The sequence below is a fragment of the Salmo salar genome, chromosome ssa16, assembly GCF_905237065.1.
Source record: "Salmo salar chromosome ssa16, Ssal_v3.1, whole genome shotgun sequence".
In the NCBI taxonomy this organism is placed as follows: domain Eukaryota; kingdom Metazoa; phylum Chordata; class Actinopteri; order Salmoniformes; family Salmonidae; genus Salmo; species Salmo salar.
In genome coordinates, this window is record NC_059457.1 from 70,481,644 (window position 1) to 70,504,085 (window position 22,442).

The window sequence follows — 22,442 nt, forward strand, 5'->3', positions numbered from 1 at the left end:
TCAGTGAATCCAGAAAATGTCAAGAACTTTTAAAGTTTCTTCAAGTGCAGTCACAAAAACCATCAAGCGCTATGATGAAACTGGCTCTCATGAGGACCGCCACAGGAAAGGAAGACCCAGAGTTACCTCTGCTGCAGAGGATACGTTCATTAGAGTTACCATCCTCAGAAATAAATGCTTCACATAATTCAAATAACAGACACATCTCAACATCAACTGTTCAGAGGAGACTGCGTGAATCAGGCCTTCATGGTCGAATTGCTGCAAAGAAACCACTACTAAAGGACACCAATAAGAAGAAGAGACTTTCTTGGGCCAAGAACCACGAGCAATGGACATTAGACCGGTGGAAATCTGTCCTTTGGTCTATTGAGTCCAAATTTGAGATTGTTGGTTCCACCCACCGTGTCTTTGTGATAAGCAGAGTAGGTGAACGGATGATCTCCGCATGTGTGGTTCCCACCGTGAAGCATGGAGGAGGAGGTGTGATGGTGTGGGGGTGCTTTGCTGGTGACGCTGTCAGTGATTTATTTTGAATTCAAGGCACTCTTAACCAGCATGGCTACCACAGCATTCTGCAGCAATACGCCATCTCATCTGGTCTGCGCTTAGTGGGGCTATCATTTGTTTTTCAACAGGACAATGACCCAAAACACATCTCCAGACTGTGTAAGGGCTAAGAAGGAGAGTGATGGAGTGCTGCAGCAGATGACCTGACCTCGAAATCACCCGACTTCAAACCAATTGGGATGGTTTGGGATGAGTTGGACCGCAGAGTAAAGGAAAAGCAGCCAACAAGTGCTCAGCATATGTGGGAACTCCTTTAACCTCTTACATCTAAACGTTCCGCTAGCGGAACACCTGCTCCAATATCCAATGATAGGCGTGGCGCGAATTACAAATTCCTCAAAAATACAAAAACTTCAATTTTTCAAACATATGACTATTTCACAGCATTTTAAAGACAAGACTCTCCTTTATCTAACCACACTGTCCGATTTCAAAAAGGCTTTACAGCGAAAGCAAAACATTAGATTATGTCAGCAGAGTACCAAGCCAGAAATAATCAGACACCCATTTTTCAAGCTAGCATATAATGTCACAAAAAACAAAACCACAGCTAAATGCAGCACTAACCTTTGATGATCTTCATCAGATGACAACCCTAGGACATTATGTTATACAATGCATGCATGTTTTGTTCAATCAAGTTCATATTTATATCAAAAAACAGCTTTTTACATTAGCATGTGACGTTCAGAACTAGCATACCCCCCGCAAACATCCGGTGAATTTACTAAATTACTCACGATAAACGTTCACAAAAAACATAACAATTATTTTAGGAATTATAGATACAGAACTCCTCTATGCACTCGATATGTCCGATTTTAAAATAGCTTTTCGGTGAAAGCACATTTTGCAATATTCTCAGTAGATAGCCCAGCCATCACGGCTAGCCATTTAGACACCGACCAAGTTTAGCCCTGATCAAACTCCGATTTACTATTACAAAAGTTTCATTACCTTTGTTGTCTTCGTCAGAATGCACTCCCAGGACTGCTACTTCAATAACAAATGTTGGTTTGGTCCAAAATAATCCATCGTTATATCCGAATAGCGGCGTTTTGTTCGTGCGTTCCAGACACTATCCGAAATCGTAAAGAAGGGTCGTGCGCATGGCGCAATTCGTGACAAAAAAATTCTAAATATTCCATTACCGTACTTCGAAGCATGTCAACCGCTGTTTAAAATCAATTTTTATGCCATTTTTCTCGTAGAAAAGCGATAATATTCCGACCGGGAATCTCCTTTTCGGCAAACAGAGGAAAAAAAATCACAAAGACGGGGGCGGGCAGGTCACGCGCCTAAGCCCAGAGTCCCTTGATCGGCCACTTGAGAAAGGCGATAATGTGTTTCAGCCTGGGGCTGGGATGACGACATTCAGGTTTTTCCCGGGCTCTGAGCGCCTATGGACGACGTAGGAAGTGTCACGTTAGAGCAGAGATCCTTAGTAAAAGATAGAGATGGCAAAGAAGTTCCAGAAATGGTCAGACAGGCCACTTCCTGTAAAGGAATCTCTCAGGTTTTGACCTGCCATTTGAGTTCTGTTATACTCACAGACACCATTCAAACAGTTTTAGAAACTTTAGGGTGTTTTCTATCCATATATAATAAGTATATGCATATTCTAGGTACTGGGTAGGATTAGTAACCAGATTAAATCGGTACGTTTTTTATCCAGCCGTGAAAATACTGCCCCCTAGCCATAAGAGGTTAAGACTGTTGGAAAAGCATTCCTCATGAAGCTGGTTGAGAGAATGCCAAGAGTGTGCAAAGCTTTCATCAAGGCAAAGGGTGGCTACTTTGAAGAATCTAAAATATATTTTGATTTGTTTAACACTTTTTTGGTTACTACATGATTCCATATGTGTTATTTCATCGTTTTTGATGTCTTCACTATTATGTAGAAAATAGTACAACATTAAGAGAAACCCTTGAATGAGTAGGTGTGTCTGAACTTTTGACTGGTACTGTATGTACTGTCGATCCCCTACAGTAAGAATCCACAATCTAGATTTAAACAATTTTATTGAAACAGATACACACACTGTAGGTACAAAGGTCTTCCAAGATTCCCTCTATAAAAACATACAGTATGTTTGTACAATAAAATGCAAAGCAATATAACGTATCGACATTAATGTTGATACCTCGAGGATAAAACAGTGCAATCAAGGCCCCTTAATGGATACAAGTCAGACATGCTTAGTCACTGGCTGATCAGTTCTCACAAAGCTCTTTGGTGTTTCAAAATAATCACATCCTTCATTTCAAATGTAACCTCATAACTCGCGGTGAGGCTCAGAACAAACAATGATAGATCAATCCTGCTGACGTCATTGTTTCATAACTGCATAGAGAGAGGATAGTCTTTTGGAGTGTATGTTTGGGTACTGGCTCAAACAACTTCATTTATCAAAAAATAGGACAACTTTCAATTACATCATTTAGTAGACTTCTTATGCAGCGCTACTAACATGAGCAATTATGAGTTAGGGTGCCTTGCTCAAGGGCACATCGACAGATTTTTCACCTAGTCGGCTCGGGGATTCAAACCAGTGACCTTTTGGTCACTGGCCAAACGGTCTTAACCGCTAGGCTACCTGCTGTCCGAGTGAATTACAAATGAATTTGGGGCAGTTTGGTTATCGTTCGGCAAGCTTCAGGTTGGGCATCATTCATTCAAATGGCATCAGGCGAAGCAACTCTGGAGGAAGTGACTCATGTGGGTATAGACATGCTGATTGGCTGAACCATCAAGACCATGGTCCTTGTCCGTGTACCACTGTAGTAAAGTGATAGAAAGAAGGAATAAGCACAGACCATGTGTTTATTGGAGAAGTGTTTTCATGGAGCAGGTTCATGGAGGTATAAAGCTCTACAACCACTGATTGTGCAGATAACTCATCTATCTAAAATCTAAATATTTACCATAGCCTCAAAGTCCACTTGTTCCTCAACCAGAGCTGCAGAGATCTGAGCAGCTTGCTGAAAATGGACGTTGTCTGAAACAAATAGAGAGATATAAATAACAATTTAACAGTATCCGATGTGCAGTGTTTTCCTATTCTCATATGATATGGGAAAGCCTCAGGAAAAGTATGCACACTGATTAGTTAACACTTTTAGCTTCATCAACTAATGGGTTTACAGAGTCAAATGAATAGTCGAGACTCTAAACATTGTATGGTTGTTAATTGCACAAGTGGTGTGTTTTTAAAGAACATTCCAGAAATACTAGAGGAGGCTTCACCATCTGCTGTCCCATGGACCAGAAGGTATTGCACTGATTTGAAGTTCTTAGCTCTGGCTGTCACTGTGGAGTTCTGTAAAACACATTTACATGTTGTTGTTTCCGTGGAGAGTAACACCAGTTTGGATAATACAGGCCATAGTATAAAATCGTATGTATAAATGGCCATTTAAAATGTTGGCGTTGGTAAACTTACGTTGTAGAATTCAAGATTTTCTGAAGGTTGATTCATGTAACGCTCTGTGTAGATTGTATCTGAAATATTGAACGTAGGGAAAATGTATGGATCATTTCCAATGATTTACAATTATATATTTAACTAACGTGTGTATTATTGTAAACATATTAATAACATATCAATAACAGAATGGCATACCATAATACTCCCACTTGGAAACTGGGGCAACTGCCATTCCACATTTGAAAACTCCACTCCCAGCTCCCAGAACCATTGACGTGACATAACCTCCATAGGACTATAAAACACAATGACAGCTGATCATTTTGGCCTTGAATTCAGATAAGATTAGATTACTCAAGGCACAAAGACAAGATGATTGTACACGTGCTGCATTTCATTATGCTGCACTTGATGGTTCCAACGGATCATATTTTCAAACCCTATGCTTTAACTTACCCAACCCCAAATGGCTATTCTGCCTTTGTCGACAAAGCCCATATTGGTGAATTCCCTGAAAGAGAAAAGTGACTTGCTGTGATTGGGAACCACCAGTACAAACACAAATTCATTTAAACGTGAGGGTCAATTGAAAGGGGTTCTAGTGGACCATGCCCACTGATGGTCTAACTCTAATCTCTACTGTCCTCAGTCTCTCTGACGTGAAATAAGGGAGAGGTAAGTAATGTTGCATTCCAGATGACCCCATGTGACATCTGATCAGTCACATCATTAGCCTGGTGGTCAGATCTGTATGTATTTTAACCAACACCTCTGTCACGTCCGTTGTGCTACCAGACAGGATATATTTAGCATGAAAGTGGAGATGAAGAGGAGTTGGATAAAGATCTGTCAACCAGGCTATTGCATCATAAAACTCAAACCAAAAAAGCCTTGGAATCTCTAAATATCCATGTAGAAATATATTGTGTTATATAATGTTTATTTATTATTTATTTTTTTACCCCTTTTTCTCCCCAATTTTGTGGTATCCAAGTCTTGTCTCCACTGCAACTCCCGTTCCGAAACACAACCCGACCAAGCCGCACTGCTTCTTGACACAACGCCCACTTAACCCGGAAGCCAGCCGCACCAATGTGTCGGAGGAAACACCGTACACCTGGCAACCGTGTCAGCATGCACTACACCCGGCCCACCACAGGAGTCGCTAGTGCGCGATGGGACAAGGACATCCCTGCCGGCCAAACCCTCCCCTAACCTGAACGACGCTGGGCCAATTGTGCACCGTCCCATGGGTTTCCCGGTCGCGGCCGGCTGCGACAGAGCCTAGACTCGAACCCAGTATCTCTATATATCATGTTATCTTAATGTCACTTTTGCAGTGTGACACAGTATAATACAAAGCAACCTGTTTGAGTCAGTTGGGCATAGCTATCGACTTGGCTACTGTTCAACCACAGTTCAACCTTACTTTGCGGCCATTATCTGATCTTCCACCTCATAGGTTCCCAGACGTCGGTAGATGGAGTGCATTAGTTTGTCGCCTTGGTAACCACTTCCCCTACCATCGAAGCTGGCAACGATGACCTTCTCCGTGCTGGCCAGGTATGCGGCCCAGCCTAACCTATAGCGGAAGTCAGCTTTCTGACTGCAAGGCCCTGCATACCTGGAACACAAAAGAGAAAGACAAACGTTATTGTTAGTGCCCAGAGTTTTCCCTGACCACTTGAGTTTACCAGAAAACACTGCAGACTTATAAATTTAACTAGGGCCCAGAGCTTTCCCTGACCACTTGAGCTCACCAGAAAACACTGCAGACTTGTCACGTCCTGGCCTGTATAAGGGTTAGTTGTTATTGTAGTTTGGTCAGGACGTGGCAGAGGGTATTCGTTTTATGTGATTTGGGGTGGTGTGTTTGTTGTAGGGGATTTGATTTGTGCATTCCGGGGTTTTTGGGCACTGTTCCTTGTTATGTATGTCTATGATTGATCTAGCTGTTGTATGTCTATGTGTGGTCAATTGGGGTTGGGACTCTCAATTGAAGGCAGGTGTTGTCCATTTGCCTTTGATTGAGAGTCCCATATATTAGGGTGTGTTTGTATGTGTCTTTTGTGGGAGATTGTTTGTGTGCACTGCGTTTGTTTGAGCCTGCCACACTGTTGCCGGTGTAAGTACTGTTTATTGTTTTTTTTGTTCAAGTGGATGCTTTACATGTTTTCTTTAATAAACATGAGTGTCCACAATCCCGCTGTGCCTTGGTCCTCTTCTCTACCTGACAACTTTTGTGACAAGACTTCTGAATTTAACTAGGGCCCAGAGTTTTCCCTGACCACTTGAGCTCACCAGAAAACACTACAGACTTCTGAATTTAACTAGGGCCCAGAGTTTTCCCTGACCACTTGAGCTCACCAGAAAACACTGCAGATTTCTGAATTTAACTAGGGCCAAGAGTATTTCCTGCTTCAAGTCATGTGGTCAGGATTAAATCCAGGCCCTCCTTATTGCTACAACGATTCATCATAAGACAAAGCAGATCATGTATTCACAGAGGTTAATTAATTCGTACACATCAATAAGTAAGGGGTATTTCTTGGATTTGTCAAATCCAGGAGGCAAGGTCATCTGGTACCAAAGATCTGTCGGGAAAAACAGAAGCATCCATCAATGGATATCAAGTTAGAGATGTCCCATGGTTTTAATATCAGATGAAAGATTCAATTAAAGTCTTTAATAGTTGAAAGCCTTACTAAATTCTCCTTGCTTGATAAAGTCGCGTCGCATGGTGGGCATGTGGATCTCAGACAGAAGGCCTTCCAAAGCCGTGTTGTCCTCAAGAACCTGAATCTCTAAACGATGAGAACTTTGCTTGGCTTATATCATTTATTTCCGTCACACACTAGTAAATGTGACTGGCCTACCTGAACCAGCATCCCTGTTGTCCCTGAGAGTATACAGAGGTAGTCCAGGACCTGTGGAGACAAACACATATTTAGTGTGTGTGTGTCCTCCCAAATGATCTAGAAGCACTACTACTACAGAAACTATTATTTCAAAGTAAATTACCGGCTGGGATTTTGTTTAAGGATGTCACAGCTACAGTATTGTGAATAGTTGACTGCACAAACACTGTTGGAGTAGTGGGTTGTGTGTGTGTGTGTGTGTGTGTGTGTGTGTGTGTGTGTGTGTGTGTGTGTGTGTGTGTGTGTGTGTGTGTGTGTGTGTGTGTGTGTGGCTGACGGACCTGAGCAGTCCATGCGGAAGAAAGAGGCATCATGGCTGAAGTAAGCTGAGTTGTATTGACACCTGACCTCATTCAGGGTACAGGTCAGGCACTGGGTGGTGGAGGGGGTGGCTCCGAGAGTGATCCTGACACACACAAACAACTTACATGACTCTATTGGCTACAACTATAGAGCAATAGTAAGTCATAGGTACTGCATGTTAGAAATGAGTACTGCATGAGCATGACAGAACGAAGGCATGAAAATGAAAGAGTGGTTTTCTTACTTGTAAATGTTTCTCCCTCCTGGCTTGTGACCATATTGGTTGCTTGAATAGTATATGGCATTATTAGTCACTTTTAAAATGTCAATGACCTCCCAAGTCCCCGAGGTGAGAGCTGTTGCTGTGCCCTGCAAAGACCACATACAAATATTACAAATCAAGTGTGTATCATAACCAAGTCTGGGTTACTGAGAAGGTGTATGAAGAGAAGTGTACTACTTAGTACTTACACCTGTTACGTGATGAATATGTTTATAGCCGTTATTGTCACTCATCACAATGTAAAAACTGGCTTTGTCCGCCGATAAAGTAGGATTAGAAGGTGAAAACTAGAAGAAACAAAGATAATGTGTTTATTTACAGGAATAAGCAATGCTTGTTACTTGGTAAAATATGTTTTTATGGCCCAGGGATAATGTAAACATGTTCATATTGTTATGTTTGTATAAAGTACATACCCGTCCAATCCAACCTGTCTTGCTTGTCAAGTCAAGTTTCTGAAAACACAACAAAAAAGTATAGAATTTCATAGTTTATTGTGACATACAGCTGAAGTCGGAAGTTTACATACACTTAGGTTGGAGTCATTAAAACTCGTTTTTCAATCACTCCACAAATTTCTTGTTAACAAACTATAGTTTTGGCAAGTCGGTAAGGGCATCTACTTTGACACAAGTAATTTTTCCAACAGTAGTTACAGACAGATTATTTCACTTATAATTCATTGTATCACAATTCCAGTGGGTCAGAAGTTTTCATACACTAAGTTCACTGTGCCTTTAAAAAGCTTGGAAAATTCCAGAAAATGATGTCATTGCTTTAGAAGCTTCTGATAGGCTAATTGACATCATTTGAGTCAATTGGAGGTGTACCTGTGGATGGCCTACCTTCAAACTCAGCTCCTCTTCGCTTGAAATTATGGGAAAATCAAAAGAAATCAGCCAAGACCTCAGAAAAAAAATTGTAGACCTCCACAAGTCTGGTTCATTCTTGGGAGTAATTTCCAAATGCCTGAAGGTACCACGTTCATCTGTACAAACAATATTACGCAAGTATAAACACCATGGTTGTCACGCCCTGACCATAGAGAGCCCTTGTTTCTCTATGGTGTAGTAGGTCAGGGCGTGACTAGGGGGTAGTCTAGTTTAATATTTCTATGTTGTGTTCTAGTTTATATTTTCTAGGTTGGTGTTTTGTATGATTCCCAATTAGAGGCAGCTGGTAATCGTTGTCTCTAATTGGGGATCATATTTAAGTAGCTATTCTTCCCACCTGTGTTTGTGGGATATTGTTTTGTGTTTTTGCCTGTGCACCATCTAGTCACGTTTAGTTGTTCGTTTATTTGATTTATTTTGCTTGAAGTTTCACTTTGGAATAAAGATGTGGAACTCTACACACGCTGCGCCTTGGTCCCGTTCTTACGACAACCGTGACAATGGGACCACGCAGCCGTCATACCGCTCAGGAAGGAGATGAGTTCTGTCTCCTAGACATGAGCGTACTTTGGTGCGAAAAGTGCAAATCAATCCCAGAACAACAGCAAAGGACCTTGTGAATATGCTGGAGGAAACAGGTACAAGAGTATCTTTATCCAGAGTAAAACGAGTCCTATATCGACATAATCTGTAAGGCAACTCAGCAAGGAAGAAGCCACTGCTTCAAAACTGCCATATAAAAGCCAGACTACGGTTTGCAACAGCACATGGGGAGAAAGATTGTACTTTTTTGTGGAAATGTCCTCTTGTCTGATGAAAGAAAAATAGAACTGTTTGGCCATAATGACCATCGCTATGTTTGGAGGAAAAAGGGGGAGGCTTGCAAGCCGAAGACACCATCCCAACCGTGAAGCACGGGGGTGGCAGCATCATGTTGTGGGGGTGCATTGCTGCGGGAGGGACTGGTGCACTTCACAAAATAGATGGCATCATGAGGCAGGAAAATTATGTGGATATATTGAAGCAACATCTCAAGACATCAGTCAGGACGTTAAAGCTTGGTCGCAAATGGGTCGCAAGATGGCTTAGGGACAACAAATTCAAGGTATTAGAGTGGCCATCACAAAGCCCTGACCACAATCCCATAGAAAATTTGTGGGCAGAACTGTGTGCGAGCAAGGAGGCCTACAAACCTGATTCAGTTACACCAGCTCTGTCAGGAGGAATGGGACAAAATTCACCCAACTCATTGTGGGAAGCTTGTGGAAGGCTACCCGATACGTTTGACCCAAGTTAAACAATTTAAAGTCAATGCTACCAAATACTAATTGAGTGTATGTAAACTTCTGACCCACTGGGAATGTGATGAAAGAAATAAAAGCTGAAATAAATAATTCTCTCTACTATTATTCTGACATTTCACATTCTTAAAATAAAGTGGTGATCCTAACTGATCTAAAACATGGAATTTTTACTAGGATTAAATGTCAAGAATTGTGAAAAACTGAGTTTAGGTGTTTGTAAGCTTCTGACTTCAACTATATTAGGACTCCAACAAGTTGTCTGAGGAGAGGTGTGGAGGGGAGAGGTGTGGAGAGGAGGGGAGGGCGGTGGGAAAGCGGGTGGTGGGGGGGTCGTTGTGACGTACCTCTAACGCATTCTCGATCCAGGTGTTTTCGACTGTGTTGAAGTCGTAGACCTGAAAGCGGAGCTCATTCTGTTTCCTCTTCTGCCACTGGACAGCGATGCGTTCATCAGTTACCCAGGTGACTGTGGCCAAATAGTGATCACTGTAAAAAACACGGAAACAACACCACTTGTCTCACAGCTTACGCCTAAAATTGATTTTAAAATTCCAATGCAATGCGTTTCTCTCCTACTGAATACATTGTATAATGTATTGTGTGCTACAGAGTTTCATTACCCTGCTCCAACTGAAGCTGGCACAACAACTTCTGTGATGTTTGATATGTTTGTAGTATCATACACAAACAGCTTCACCACTGGATTGGGAGTACCAGGCTAGAAGATGAAGAAAAAAATACATTTATGCAAAACAATTACGAATAAATAAAAACAGACTTTGGGTCTTATAGGTTTCTTTCTTACAAGCAACCACGTCTTTAAAATGTATTTTTTTTTACGTCTTGTTTTATAATGACTATAGACACATTATCAATGCATTAATATGTGACAATACAGAGTATATGACTGTATTCAAATACATAGTCGTCAAGAGAGGTTTCCGAATTGGGAAATCATGGACCAATATAATTTTATTGGGACAGCTTAGACCTGAATGTACCCTGAGTTGTGATAAAACAACATGCTTTTAACCCAGAGGCCTTATCGTCCAGAGTCCAGTTCCCTTATCAACTGCCTCAGAACCTCATGCCAGTAAAGACCTACTCCAGCACACTTTTTAGATACACATCAAACATACGTAAAGTGTTATCTTACCTTAGGATAGGGGAAAATGACAGTGTCGGGATACTGTTCCTTCCCATACCATGAATACTCTATGTTTTGGACCAAAGTGTCGTTAAACTCCGCATAGGCCAGATACTTCCCTCCAGGTGACCACCACATTGCCTCGTAAGAAGAGAACATTTCCTCTAACAAAACAACAAACAATCAAAAAACACCGTTAGGCCTACATCAGGATGGCACATCTATTTTGTGTGTTGTGGCTTAAGCTGTTCACAGACTTCTGTGTTATCGAAAGAGAAACTTGTTCATGTATAATCACATGTGACACAATTCACATCACAGTGCTGACTAATATGTACTAGTTATAGTAAGAGGTATGTAAGATTCACAGCTGCCTTCTTGTATGTATTGCTTACCCTCATACACCCAATCTGGGATGCCATTTAAGATTTTGTTGTGTTTTCCGTTGGAGGTCACCTATACGGCCTTAGCAGTAGGGCTGGTCTTCACATAGACATCATTTTCCCACACAAAGGCCTGTATGTGAGAGGAACAGAGATATTGAGATAAATCTTAAAACCTCTCTGGGACCTGCGGGACACACTATTCAAAAGCCAGTGAAATAGCAGGGCGCGAAATACAAAACAGCAAAAATCTCATAATTTCATTTTCTCAAACAATCAACTATTTTACACCATTTTAAAGATAAACTTCTTGTTAATCGAACCACATTGTCCGATTTCAAAAAGGCTTTACAGCGAAAGCATAAAATTAGATTATGTTAGGACATAAACTTCACAAGAAAAACCACACAGCCATTTTCCAAGCAAGGAGATGCATCACAAAAACCAGAAATACAGCTAAAATATCTTCATCAGATGGCACTCATAGGACTTCATGTTACACAATACATGTATGTTTTAATCGATAAAGTTCATATTTATATCCAAAACCCCCATTTTACATTGGCACGTGATGTTCAGAAAATGTTTGCCTCCAAAAACTTCCGGTGAATGAGCACATCAATTTACAAAAATACTCATCATAAACATTGATAAACTTTACAACAGTTATTGAAAGAATTATAGATACACTTCTCCTTAATGCAACCGCTGTGTTAGATTTCAAAGTAGCTTTACAGCGAAAGCACATTTTTCAATATTCTGAGTACAGAGCTCAACCATCAAAGCAAGCTATACAGATACCAGCCAAGTTCTGGAGTCAACTAAACTCAGAATTAGTATTATAAATATTCGCTTACCTTTGCTGATCTTCGTCAGAATGCACTCCCAGGACTCCTCCTTCCACAAGAAAATGTTTGTTTTGTTCGAAATACTCCATATTTATGTCCAAATACCTCCTTTTGTTCGCGCGTTCAGATCACTATTCAAAGGCAAAATGCGCAAGCGTAAATCCAGACACGAAAAGTCAAAATGTTCCATTACCGTTCGTAGAAACATGTCAAACGTTGTTACCAATCAATCCTTAGGGTCTTTTTAACATAAAACGTCGATAATATTCCAACTGGACAATAGCGTATTCATTCCAGAAGAAAAAGAAGGCGCGGCAAGCTCGCGTGCACGCGCAGTAAACAACTGACTGTTTCCAGGCAGTCCACTGATTGACTGAGCTCCTATTCTCTGCCCAGTAATAGGAGAAGGATGAAACAAGTTTCTAAAGGCTGTTGACAACCAATGGAAGCCTTAGGAAGTGCAACGTGACCCCACAGACACTGTAGTTTTGATAGGGATTCAAAAGAAGAACTACAATTTCCCACTTCCTGGTTGGATTTTTCTCAGGTTTTTGCCTGCCATATGAGTTCTGTTATACTCACAGACATCATTCAAACAGTTTTAGAAACTTCAGAGTGTTTTCTATCCAAATATACTAATAATATGCATATCCTACGTTCTGAGCCCGAGTAGTAGGCAGTTTAATTTGGGCACGTCATTCATCCGAATTTCCGAATAGTGCCCCGTCACTAAAAAGTTAATGACTCGAGTTCCTCTTTAAGCATGGTATAACACTGCAATATGCACAATAGTGTGCAATGTCTTTTGGTTGTCCTAGTAACCTGAAATATTATGGTTAGAGTAAGTGTAACCTATTACATATTGTCAATAAGTTATTTATTTGGAGCGTGATGAAAATGCGATCTTTGAGCATTCCAGCTTTGAACTGAAGACAAACAAAAGTGCATGTTGTGTTGTTGGGTCAGTCCTATTGATGATGAGTGTTTGGAAGACATGTAATGGGTCAGCCACCAGAAAAGCATAGTACAGTATATAAACGAATCCAATGGTTTCTCTCAAGTGTCCTTTTAACCTACCATTTTGTTCCCTGTTGGCGCCCATGCAAACAAATGGACTTGGTGAGGAATGTCTGGTGTACTGAGAAATGTCCTAAAATGAGAATAAATAAAAACGAACAGTATTCATGTCTTTGAGTTTGACAAAACACCATATACAGTTAATTCAGAAATTATTCAGACCCCTTGACTTTTTCCACATTTTGTTACGTTACAGCCTTATTCTAAAATGTATGTGCCTGAGCTCAATTCCGAGTCTCAGTTAAGGCTCTGAATACTTATGTAAATAAGATATTTCTGTTTTTTATTTGTAATAAATTTGCTAAGATTTCTAAACCAGTTTTCATTTTGTCATTATGGGATATTGTGTGTAGTTTGATGAGGATTTTTTTTTTTAATCCATTTTGAAATAAGGCTGTATTGTAACATAATGTGGAAAAAGGGAAGGGGTCTGAATACTTTCCGAATGCACTGTAAATGCGTCCCTATAAATAACTTGCAGTAAACATGACAGTATATGGCCCTCTTCAGTTCTTCTATTTGTTGAGTATTGTTGACCATTTCCTGCACTAGTCCCATTAATAAAATAAAATGTCCTATATTCTCTACACTGCATATGTAATTCTCAAAGTCAAAGGGACATTGAAGATGTGTGTATAGTACACATTTGCAGATAAGAAAAATTGAAACAGACTTACGAGCCTGCCAAATCATAGAGAGAATAGGAAGCTGTGAAGGAGTGTCTCCATATCTGTTGAAACAAATTAAGCAAATTATAATTAGGAATTTGATTAGTAGCACAGATCAATTACTTATATTAATTCATTAATGAATACATTAATTCAATTAAATGTATACTTTTTTTTTACTTTAATTATCCCTGCAGGGCAATTATTTTGGGCACATAATTCTGATTCTGCAACAACAACAACCACCAAACCACAATGACATACCACACATAGCTACTTCACAGCAGGATAGTACAACAGCAACAAATCATAAATATCACAAGACATTACCTTAGTCCAATTGCTCTTGAAAGCAACATATTTTTGATCAGCAGACACTACATAGTCATAGGCAGCCACTTTATCCTGGTTTTCAACAAAAAAAGGAGCTGTGTTATACATGACGCAAACACTCCTTCCTTCACCATACTTGCTTCCAAATATGTGTAGACAGACAGACAGACAGACAGACAGACAGACAGACAGACAGACAGACAGACAGACAGACAGACAGACAGACAGACAGACAGACAGACAGACAGACAGACAGACAGACAGACAGACAGACAGACAGACAGACAGATAGTGAGGCGGATGAATCAGAATTAGTTGGGTAACATAGATAATTAAGATGTTTTATTTGCATAATATGCTTATGTGAGATACTTGTCATATGTGAATGTATCTGTTAAACCATGTGAAGGGATGACGTGATTAATGGGGAACCAATTACTTGTCTCCACAATGTCTGTGCGCAAGTCACTTCCTCATTTTGCATTGGGGGAAGGTGTATGGCAGTGTCTGGACCATTGTATGTCCCCTCTGATCTTGCACTTATCTTGGGATAGTGTATGACCTAGAGGCTCACTCCCCTCAGTGAGCTTGTCCAGGAGTGGAGTCAAGAGGGGGTTTACTTGAGATGGGAGTGTCTAGAGTTGTCAATTGATTTATGCAATTGGATGAGATGGTGTTTCTGTTCTATACCGTACCAGGGAGAGACGGTTCCAGTTTGGAGTAGGAGGACCAGACACTGGTCTATACAATGAAAACTGTTGACATAGCAGTTGCTGTCTGCTATGTTTTATAGATATCTTTCATACAAAACTTAACCTTGTGACCCATTCTATGTATCTGTGGTTCGTCATGTACTTTGAGAGGGGTGTATCTTGGCTATAAAAGATCTTTGTACTTTTGTGTAATCCCTTTTCAATGGTTCATTAGAGATAGCGCATCATTGAAAATCAAAGTGCTTTTGCAAAAGCTCTTAATTATTAAAGATGTAGTTTAAGTATAACTCTGACTGGTGTGTAAAGTTTGTAACTCTCCTCATTTGGTAATGCTGAAAGACAGACAGACAGACAGACAGACAGACAGACAGACAGACAGACAGACAGACAGACAGACAGACAGACAGACAGACAGACAGACAGACAGACAGACAGACAGACAGACAGACAGACAGACAGACAGACAGACAGACAGACAGACAGACAGACAGACAGACAGACAGACAGACCCATGAAGGGTATCTTACAAATGTGATGCTGCTCAGGAATTCTGAGTTGTTTCCTGTAATCAGGTTGTGAAGGAAGATGGAGCCGTCTTTATTATGCAGATACTCATGGTTTATCGGGGAGGGGAAAGAAGAGAGGAGTTTAATAATAACGAACTAACTGACGTTTAAGTTGAAATATCAGCACTGTTGCTACTCAGGTCTCTGCCTAGCACTGATGATTTAACAAAAAGCCAAAGTGTGCCATTTAAATAGAGACAGTATATAGGCCTAGTATTGTTTTTGGATTGTTTCTTATCATTTTGTAAAGGGAACATTGTGTTGTTGGCTTACATCTAAACGTGCATCCTTCCAGGGTTAGAGCGTTGTGTAATACATTCCAGGCACACAATTCCTGACTGGATTAAACATAACAGCCATCCACTCATTTAGGCTTCTAGTGTGTTTTACCTGAGATCCAGCGCATGTTGTAGGATCTGTCCCTGATGGAACTATTGAAGACGTCACTGAGCGTGAACGTCCTCTGAGCCGTCACTTTTTCCGCTGAAACATGCAGCTCAAAGTTAGCGTTCACTGATTTCTTTTGCTGTCTATACTAGGAGGAATGTACCAGTGAAAACGACAAGTCATAGGCTACTGTAATGACTCATAAGACTACAATGCATTTACACATGATTAAACAGGTCTTGATAAAAATAGATATGGCTCACAGGAGGACTAGAAGATTGTAACAGATAACAATGTAAGATCAATATACATTTGACTGGGTTTGTAGAGCTGCGATAACTGAGGTAAATGTGCTAGTAGGCTACACAAATATGGTACCTGCATAGAAGATGTGATATTGCAACAATGTGCTGCATTTCTAAAGCATTAAAGCACTAGGCCTACATATTTGTATGTCTCATGGATTATGTAAAAGTGTTTATTTTATGCAGTGTTCTTTTACAATAAAACAATATTATTATCCAGTGTATGCAGTGTTCTATTGTAGTAATAAAATACTTATTCTGAACAGAGTTATTTTTTTTACAGTTATGTTAGGCTACAATTTAATGGGTCATTGAAAGCAACTGAAAGTGGTACCACTCACCGTTCAGATATATTGCTGTGGGCACTGCTATCAAGATGATGACGACAGCAAGCCCCAAAAGTCCCAACACCACCTTACCTATGGAATTCTGTCAAAGGTGAATAGAATGACGGGAAAAAAAAGTTATGAAATAAGTAGTTGTTTGAGGTATCTAGATTTGCGACACTTATTCATCAAAGATTTGCTACGTTGTATTATAAACAAATTCCTATCGTTGAGTTTTGAAGTTTACCATCCTGCCGACTTGAAGGTGGTGAATCCGTTTACATTAAAAAAAATCACGTTGAGCGTAAACACGTTACCTTCTAAACTGTTGAAGTGTAAATGGTGCAAAATAAGGTTCCGCGCAAGATAATTTCTGTTAAATATAACTAGATCAACGTCGGTTATAAAGGTGGGGCAATACAATTCCGAAGTCCAAAGTAAAGCTCGTAAAGTTTGAACGAGTCTTATTTTCCCCGGAGCCTGTTTTAGTGGAGAAGTTTATGCTTACTTACTGTCTAATCTATTGACGGATTGCATCCATACACAACTTTCATACACAATGAAACCATCCACTTTGTAGTTGAACCGTTGTCAGAACAAGAATAGCCTTCACCACGCAAATTCAATAGGCATCCAATTCTTTACTTGGAAATCCAGACACTGCATTTACAGTATTTAATTTATTTTATAATTCCATTCAATCTGAATTAGGCCTAAATGTTTTCTCTCCCTTTTTGAAGGGAATTGTTTGGGCATTTTGTAAGGCATATATATGTCCTTGTGAGGGCAGGGTAGTCACATATGACTCTTGAGTGAATATCAACAATAAGCTGTTTCATGTCTCACTGCTAATGGTAGAAAAACAATGTAGCCTAATTCACAGCTGCATTAGATGACACTGACGTCACAGTTGGGCTCCATCTAATGCACCAGCATCTCCCTGCACATTGGGTCAAAGGTTATCACTACTCTACACTACTCATGGCCATAAATTATATTTACAGACTTCATTAATGAACTTCCTACTTGGGTTTCAGGTCAGGTTCCTCTCTTTAAGCCGTGTGAGATCTCAACAGACGTGTGAAAACAAATACCGGCCTATATTCAGATACAGTATATGTAAGAACCATATGAGTGTACATATTAAGTGTAATGTAGTGACTTTTCTATTGGTTGCTTTCCTATTAGCATTTTTCTTTAGATGAAGTGAATTGTCACAGTAAGCGGTAACTCAACTAAAGGTGGCGGAATGATTCTCAAAGCTCAATTCCAATTTCTGTGGTGATATAATGCCTTTACTTCAAGGTCAACAACAAAGCCCCCTCTATTTTATTCTCAAGGGTTTTATGACATTGTCATCACATCTGCTTTTTTACATGACTCACAATTATCATCATGATGTCAGAGGCCCAAGCTTGTGAACTTATGCTTCTGGTTAACGGTGGATTCTCTGCATAGGACTTACTCCATCTCATGGACTTTGTATAAAAGGCTACAAAAATAGATAGGGAATACATGAACTTTTACAACATGTCAACAGACAAACGATCAATTTGACAAGAAAAATAAAGCAAAAAAAGATTTTGTTTTTCACACTGCAAAAGCTCTTTATTGAGAGAGAGAGAGAGAGAGAGAGACAGGAGAGAGAGAGAGAGAGAGAGAGAGAGAGAGAGAGAGAGAGAGAGAGAGAGAGAGAGGTGTACTTATATAGCTGTCTTGATGAGTAAGGATACAGTAACATGGGCTGAAAAAGTTTCATAACTAGTGGAAGAGGGTCACTGATGAATCCATAAGTGATGCGCATCGGAAGATAAAGACTAAAAGCCAGTTAAAAGCTTAACAAATATCAGTTTCTTTTTTTTTTATTGACCTGAGCACTAGCAGCCTATGCTGCTCTCGTTCTCTCAGACCGGACTTCCTATGCAAACAAATAGATCACTCTCTTTTCGCCTGACGCAGTATAGTTTGAGGAGCATTACACCGTGGATCTTTCTGTTTATCTACTCTCAGATTCACGGTTAAGGCTAATGAAATTGTTTCCAGGTGTCACTTTGAACACGTTTTAGGTTTTATTGGCGTTCCTGGAATGAGAGAGGGGGAGGAGGGGTTATATAGTGGAGTACAGTGAGCAGCACTATGGCGCAACATCATACCATAAAGCCATGGTTGATACTGGTGCTTTTTCCCCTCTCTGGCTGTTCTGTCCTTGGTTTTTACAACACATAGTCCCTGTTTCCTATAGCATTCGAAGGTACACCTTGATCACAGGAGGTTGGTGGCACCTTAATTGGGGAGGACGGGCTCATGGTAATGGCTGGAGCAGTATAAGTGGAAAGGTATGAAATACATCAAACATATGGTTTCCATGTGTTTGATGCCATTCCATTTGTGCCGTTTCAGCCATTATTATGAGTCGTCCTCCCCTCAGCAGCCTTCACTGACTGTGATAGTTTATCAGTAAGCTAGGATTGAAAGAATGAAAAAGTATAGTACGTACTGACAGACAGTTGGAAAATGTCTACTGGTAGTGTCTACTGTCTAATCAATGTCTAATGGTGGTGTCTACTGTCTAATAAATGTTTACTGGTGGTGTCTACTGTCTAATCAATGTCTAATGGTGGTGTCTACTGTCTAATCAATGTCTAATGGTGGTGTCTACTGTCTAATCAATGTCTACTGGTGGTGTCTACTGTCTAATCAATGTCTAATGGTGGTGTCTACTGTCTAATCAATGTCTAATGGTGGTGTCTACTGTCTAATCAATGTTTACTGGTGGTGTCTACTGTCTAATCAATGTCTAATGGTGGTGTCTACTGTCTAATCAATGTCTACTGGTGGTGTCTACTGTCTAATCAATGTCTAATGGTGGTGTCTACTGTCTAATCAATGTCTAATGGTGGTGTCTACTGTCTAATCAATGTCTAATGGTGGTGTCTACTGTCTAATCAATGTTTACTGGTGGTGTCTACTGTCTAATCAATGTCTAATGGTGGTGTCTACTGTCTAATAAATGTTTACTGGTGGTGTCTACTGTCTAATAAATGTTTACTGGTGGTGTCTACTGTCTAATAAATGTTTACTGGTGGTGTCTACTGTCTAATCAATGTCTAATGGTGGTGTCTACTGTTTAATAAATGTTTACTGGTGGTGTCTACTGTCTAATCAATGTCTACTGGTGGTGTCTACTGTCTAATAAATGTCTAATGGTGGTGTCTACTGTCTAATCAATGTCACCTGGTGGTGTCTACTGTCTAATCAATGTCACCTGGTGGTGTCTACTGTCTAATCAATGTCTACTGGTGGTGTCTACTGTCTAATCAATGTCTAATGGTGGTGTCTACTGTCTAATCAATGTCTAATGGTGGTGTCTACTGTCTAATCAATGTCTAATGGTGGTGTCTACTGTCTAATCAATGTCTACTGGTGGTGTCTACTGTCTAATCAATGTCTAATGGTGGTGTCTACTGTCTAATCAATGTCTAATGGTGGTGTCTACTGTCTAATCAATGTTTACTGGTGGTGTCTACTGTCTAATCAATGTCTAATGGTGGTGTCTACTGTCTAATCAATGTCTACTGGTGGTGTCTACTGTCTAATCAATGTCTACTGGTGGTGTCTACTGTCTAATCAATGTCTAATGGTGGTGTCTACTGTCTAATCAATGTCTAATGGTGGTGTCTACTGTCTAATCAATGTTTACTGGTGGTGTCTACTGTCTAATCAATGTCTAATGGTGGTGTCTACTGTCTAATAAATGTTTACTGGTGGTGTCTACTGTCTAATAAATGTTTACTGGTGGTGTCTACTGTCTAATAAATGTTTACTGGTGGTGTCTACTGTCTAATCAATGTCTAATGGTGGTGTCTACTGTCTAATAAATGTTTACTGGTGGTGTCTACTGTCTAATCAATGTCTACTGGTGGTGTCTACTGTCTAATCAATGTCTACTGGTGGTGTCTACTGTCTAATCAATGTCTAATGGTGGTGTCTACTGCCTAATAAATGTATACTGGTAGTGTCTACTGTCTAATCAATGTCTACTGGTGGTGTCTACTGCCTAATAAATGTATACTGGTAGTGTCTACTGTCTAATCAATGTCTACTGGTGGTGTCTACTGTCTAATCAATGTCACCTGGTGGTGTCTACTGTCTAATCAATGTCACCTGGTGGTGTCTATTGTCTAATCAATGTCTACTGGTGGTGTCTACTGTCTAATAAATGTCACCTGGTGGTGTCTACTGTCTAATCAATGTCTTCTGGTGGTGTCTGCTGTCTAGTGCATTCGGAAAGTATTCAGACCCCTTGACTTTTTTCACATCTTGTTATATTACAGCTTTATTTTAAAATTGATTAAATGTTTTTTCCCCTCATCAATCTACACACAATCCCCCTCAATGACAGAGCAAAAACAGGTTTCTATCACATTTACATAAGTATTCAGACCCTTTACTCAGTACTTTGTTAAAGCCCCTTTGGCAGCGATTACAGACTAGTAGTCTTCTTGGGTATGACTTGGCACACCTGTATTTGAGGAGTTTCTCCCATTCTTCTCTGCAGATCCTCTCAAGTTCTGTCAGGCTGGATGGGAAGCGTCGCTACACAGCTATTTTCAGGTCACTCCAGAGATGTTCAAGTCCGGGCTCTGGCTGGGCCACTCAAGGACATTCAGAGACTTGTCCCTTAGCCACTTCTGCGTTGTCTTGGCTGTGTGTTAAGGGTTGTTGTCCTGTTGGAAGGTAAACCTTTGTCCCAGTCTGAGGTCTTGAACGCTCTGGAGCAGGTTTTCATCAAGGATCTCTCTGTACTTTGCTCCATTCATCTTTGCCTCAATCCTGACTAGTCTCCCATTCCCTGCCACTGAAAAATATCTCCACAGCATGATGCTGCCACCACCATGCTTCACCGTAGGGATGGGGCCAGGTTTCCTCCAGACGTGACGCTTGGCATTCAGGCCAAAGAGTTGAATCTTGGTTTCATCAGCCCAGAGAATCTTGTTTCTCATGGTCTGAGAGTCCTTTAGGTGCCTTTTGGCATACTCCAAGCAGGCATTCGTGTGCCTTTTACTGAGGAGTGGCTTCCGTCTGGCCACTCTACCATAAAGGCCTGATTGGTGGAGTGCTGCAGAGATGGTTGTCCTTCTGGAAGGTTCTCCCATCTCCACCAAGGAACTCCGGAGCTCTGTCAGTGACTGTTGGGTTCTTGGTCACCTCCCTGACTAAGGCCCTTCACCCCCGATTGCTCAGTTTGGCCGGGCGGCCAGCTCTAGGAAGAGTCTTGGTGGTTCCAAACTTCTTCCATTTAAGAATGATGGAGGCCACTGTGTTCTTGGGGAACTTCAATGCTATAGAAATGTTTTGGTACCCTTCCCCAGATCTCTGCCTCGACACAATCCTGTCTCGGAGCTCTACGGACAATTCCTTCAACCTCATGGCTTGGTTTTTACTCTGACATGCACTGTCAACTGTGGGACCTTATAGACAGGTGTGTGCCTTTCCAATCATGTGCAATCAATTGAATTTAGCACAGGTAAATTGTAAATCAAGTTGTAGAAACATCTCAAGGATGATCAATGGAAACATGATGCACCTGAGCTCAATTTCTAGTCTCATAGCAAAAGGTTTTTATTTTATTTTTAAAAAGGCTGAAATGTAACAAAAGGTGGAAAAGGTCAATGGGTCTGAATACTTTCTGAATGGACTGTATGGACTGTATATATTCCGAATGGACTGTAGCACGCGCTCCAGCAGGTATATCTCTCTGGTCACCCCCAAAGCCAATTCCTCCGTTGGCCGTCTCTCCTTCCAGTTCTCTGCTGCCAATGACTGGAACGAACTACAAAAATCTCTGAAACTGGAAACACTTATCTCCCTCACTAGCTTTAAGCACAGCTGTCAGAGCAGCTCACAGATCACTGCACCTGTACATAGCCCATCTATAATTTAGCCCTCTTCCCCTACTGTATTTATTTATTTATTTATTTTGCTCCTTT

General features: G+C 40.6%; 1 pseudogene; it reads right to left on the reverse strand.

Annotated features, from left to right (window-relative positions):
• Positions 1-2,575: 2,575 nt before the first annotated feature.
• LOC106574398 (dipeptidyl peptidase 4-like) lies at positions 2,576-16,980 on the reverse strand (annotated as a pseudogene).
• Positions 16,981-22,442: the final 5,462 nt, after the last annotated feature.